Genomic DNA, 4,934 nt, shown 5'->3' on the forward strand with positions numbered 1-4,934 from the left:
GGGGGGGGGGGTGCCGGGAGGAGATGGTGATGGTGGTGGCGGAACTGTAACAAAGCTGGCATTAACCGGTATTGGGCACAGCAAATGTCACACTCTGCCGGTGTAAGGTCGTGTCTGTTCACTCGTGGCGCTGCCAGCGACGATATCTGGTCTTTTTGGAGAAATCACTTGATTAGGATTGATCTGGCCATCTCTCTCTCGGGGAAGCTGACGCCAGAAACCTTTGCACAATCATTGCACAACCGAAGGTGGGCAGACTTCTGAGTTGCACGCTTGTTTTGTAAACCACGGTGCCTGTTACAGTTTTTTGATACAAATTCAATTGATAAAACAGCAACTATTAAAACCTGCAAGGAAAACTCTGCAGCAATACTTGAAGGTTGTTGGATACCAGAATGTGAATTAAAAGTGCTGCTTCTGACTACTTTTTGTAAAAAAAAAAAATCTGTCTCCCTAAAAATGATCTCTGGGGTGAGAATCCCATTATTGATAAGAGGGGTTTGTAGATCTTGACTGTAATCTCTTGTTCAACGGAAACTGGAAATCGCTTTGTGTCTATAATCTTCAAGTTTTATCTTTCTATCTTCTCAAAGTAAGAAGCCTCACAATGCCAGATTAAAATCCAACCGGTTTATTTGGAATCACAAGCTTTTGGGGCACAGCTCCTTCATCGGGTGAGCCTGAGGGAACAGTGCTCCAAAAGTTCGTGATTCCAAATAAACCTACTGGACTTTAACCTGGCGTTGTGAGACTTCTTACTGTGCCCACCCCAGTCCAATCCCAGCATCTCCACATTATCTTCTTAAAGGCTGTGACTAAACTAAGAATCTGAACACTGCCAGTGACAATGTGAGTTAGTGTTCTCTAACCAGGCCTGCTACACCCATATGTCACCCATATTGGAGCCAGTGTAGATTCTGTTCCAACACCCCCAAACTGAACGACATAAGAGGTTGGCAGGAGTTGGTTTTCTCTGACGATACTCAATGTTCAGAGAAATTGATAGCTTCCAACATTAAATTCTCAGCCTGTTCCAGTAAGTAACATTAAAAGTTGCAAGTTTTCTGTCTATGTTATCACCAAAGTCGAAGTCAGAACAAAATGTTTTGTCCTCCTTGAAATTATCATGAAAAATAGTTTTTCTTCTGGGAAGACCAGCTGTTTATTTAAAAAAAAATCCAATTACATCTTTAAACTTGAGATGGTGAACTCTGAACTTGCCTCTGGTGTCTTTGTTACACTGAGCTGTCTTCAAACTGTTGTGTATCCTTTCACAGAGGAAGGATCTACATGGAAACCATTTTTGACTGGTCCCCCCCATTAACAGTTCAATCACTACCCAATCCCTGCTTTGGGTAATGGTTGGGAATTCTCTGTTTCATAAACCGCATCTTCATTGTGGAAAAGCTTTGGCTGGGTGTTGGGGACAGGGGCAGAAAGAGGGAGGGAAGTATTAATTTAAGAACTAAATTTTAATGGCGCAATAGACTCTCAACTTTTTGATCTACTGTGGCCACTTTCTTAAGAGCTTAATTTTCATTGCGATGGCTGCCCCCAGATGGTGGATCATATTGAATGTGCCTCCATTGTACTTGCTTTTAAACAAACATAGATGGAAAAGGCACTGTCCCCGTTTCTTCATTTTAACACTATTTATTAAACATTGAATAATGGGTGCTTAAAACAAGGCCTAAAACTCTAAATGGAAACGTTGGAACTAATATTTGCTAAGATTATGGATTTGTCTCCATTTCTCTCGTTCTTACTGGGGGGAAAAATTGACTTTCACCCTTTTTTTTAAGAACAAAATTCAGCAATGACCTTTTTTTTTCTGACTTTTGAAAAAGCTATCTCTGGCTGGGTGTAAACGTGCTTGATAGCTATCTTCTGTTCCATCACCAGCGATTACACTGCCAAAGTAACGCATTGGGTGTGGTGTACAGAGCATCCAGAAATGCGTGAAAGATATAGGGCAGGGTTTTCCAATCGTGTGCGTCCCGAGGCTGGAAATTCCCACCCCAAGTCAATGGATCTTCTAAATGGTCCGTCAAATTTTCCGTCCTGCCTGAGCCGATTCACGCGGCGAGCTGGGCCAATTTACACCAATGTTTACAAACTGTTACTTTGTACTAATGAAGGAAGCAGTTACACTCTCTTCCCCTGATTTCTCTGTGGGGGATTGTAGGGAGAAGAAACCCCAAATCATTCACACTTGCTTGTATCAAAGACCATTTGATTGTCAAATCAAGTCTATAAAACAAAAAAAATCCCTGAGGACTCAGTGTCACACCTCGTTCCAATTCTGATATTATTTTTAAAATTAGTGACAATTTTCTAAATATCCCAAGCAGTTTCCTTCCTGATGTTTATTATGGTCAGATTTAGAGAGTGTAAATATAGCCCTGTTTTTCTCAGTAAGTTTGAACATGTATCTTTTGGAAAAATGTTTGTCTTTAATACAGATATGAGAATGTATTGTAATATATGGTTATGAATAAAATACTTTTGCTAAATGGGAATCTCTACAACATTGCCTCAGTTCTTTAGGTCAGTAAAACTCCCCTGCATATGTGAAAGTAGCCTTTCTAAATTTTTTTCTGTTTATTCTTTACATGTATTGATGTTCTATATTCATCAATTTTTCAGCAACTATCCTATCCACAGAATCATACAGTGCAGAAGAGGCCCTTCAGCTCATCAAGTCTGCACCAACACATTAAAAACACCTGAACTCCCACCAAATCCCATCTGCCAGCACTTGACCCATAGCCCTGAATGTTATGACGTGCCAAATGCTCATCCAGGTACTTAGAGGTCAGAGAGGTTTATAACAGGGAATCAGGCCCTTCAGCCCAATTTGTCCATGCTACCCTTTTTAAAAACCCCAAAGCTAGTCCCAATTGCCCGCATTTGGCCCATATCCCTCTATACCCAACTTACCCATGTAACTGGTACAGTAGCACAGCAGTTAGCATTGCTGCTTCACAGCTCCAGGGATCTGTGTCCGATTCCCTGCCTTGTGTCACTGTCTTTGTGTGGAGTTTGCACATTCTCCTCATGTCTGTGTGGGTTCCCTCTGGGTCCAAAGATGTGTGGGTTAGGTTGATTGGGCCATGCTAAAATTGTCCCTTAGTGTCCTGAGATGGTATAGGTTTAGAGGGATTAGTGGGGGGATATGGGGGTAGGGCTTGGGTGGGATTGTGGTTGGAGCAGACTCGATGGGCCAAATGGCCTCTTTCTGCACTGTAGGGTTTCTATGAACTGAGTAAATGCTTTTTAAAAGACAAAATTGTACCTGCCTCTACTACTACCTCTAGCAGACACCACCCTCCTGTGCAAAAAAAATGCCCATCTGAGCACTTTTGTATCTCTCCCCTCTCACCTTAAGCCTATGCCCTCTACCTTTTTTAAAGGATGTGAGGCAACCCACCTCTACCACCCTCCCATGCAGCACGTTCTAGACCGTCACCACCCTCTGGTAGAAAAGATTTTCCTTACATTCTTCCTAGCCCCTCACCTTGAGCCTATGTCCCCTTGTGATTGACCCTTCAATTAAGGGGAAACAGCTGCTCCTTATTCACAATGTCCATGCCCCTCATAATCTTGAACACCGCGATCAGGTTGCCCCTCAGTCTCCACTCCAGAGGAAACTAATCCAAATTGGACACAGGAGCTGGAGTCTCTGATTTGTCATACAGAAATTCATAACTGAACAAAATAACATTGCAAACTCCATCTATCTGTATCCAAGGTCCAGGAGGAATCGAGCTGAACAATTAAAGGTCAGCTTCAAGTACAAAGGGAGGGAGATTTCTGAAACATTGTACATTATTCAGAATCATGAATGCTGGCTCCTGAGTAGAACAACTGGCACAGTTCTGAATCTGACCCTGAAAATCAGTATAAGCAGGTTAATGAATTCAGAAAGGAATTGCCCACACTTTTTCATCAGTTCCATACACTGCAGAAGGAGGCCATTTAGCCCATTGAGTCAGTACCAACTCTGCCAAAGTGTTTCAACCAGGCCCTCTTCCCTCACTCTACCCCTGTAAGCCCACACATTTACTATGGCCAATCCACCCCTCCTCCCTGGCCATGCATCCCCCCCCCCCCCCCCCCCCAAATCTTAATTGCCACCCCACCTCCCTGCTGCACGTGGAGATCAGCACCACCAGCTATGGCCAATCGGAACCCCCCCACCCCCCACATGGATCTCCCCCTCTCTCATGGCCCTGCCACTTCAGGTCCTACCCCCTTTCAGACCCTGCCCCCTTGATACTGCCCAGTGGGCAGTGCTTGGGTGCCAGGCTGGCCCTGCTCCCAACCACCCATGGGCTTTCAATGACCTCTGGTTCCACTGGTGAGGCCACCAAGTCAGGTCCCCTTTGGTGGGGGCCATATATTAACCCCATGGTGAGGATCTCAACCGGTGAGAGGCTAAGTGCAAGTGAACCTGGACGATAGCATCTTGGACTCACTAATTACATTTAAATTACCTACTGAATAGTGATTTCGCCAGCAGGACAAGGCCAGTAACATAAGAGAGGCAACAAGCTGGGCATGAATTTTCACCATTAACCCAATCTTACCAGCTCACCGAGCTGATCAACTGGTGTGACGAGCCGGTAAGATTGCTTTCCCCCCCCCCCCGACGAGACCACATAGTTCATCTCACAACTCCCAGCAACTGATTTGGGATGAACCAACTACCTCAGAAGGGAGTTGGCACTTGCCCCGGGAGACAAACCAGGAGACTATCTTTTTCCTAACATTAGGGGAAGGAGGATATATAGGAATTTTTTATTTGAGGAATAAAAGCTAGGAGGAGGCGGCAGGGGGCGGATGTGGAGTAAAGGGTTAACTCTAAGTACAGCGACTGAGCATGAGCACAGGGAGGTATACCACAGTGATGTGAATGAGGGGAAGAGTGAGAA

The sequence above is a fragment of the Carcharhinus amblyrhynchos genome, chromosome 30 (assembly GCF_965287045.1).
Source record: "Carcharhinus amblyrhynchos chromosome 30, sCarAmb.v2.hapA, whole genome shotgun sequence".
Lineage (NCBI taxonomy): Eukaryota > Metazoa > Chordata > Chondrichthyes > Carcharhiniformes > Carcharhinidae > Carcharhinus > Carcharhinus amblyrhynchos.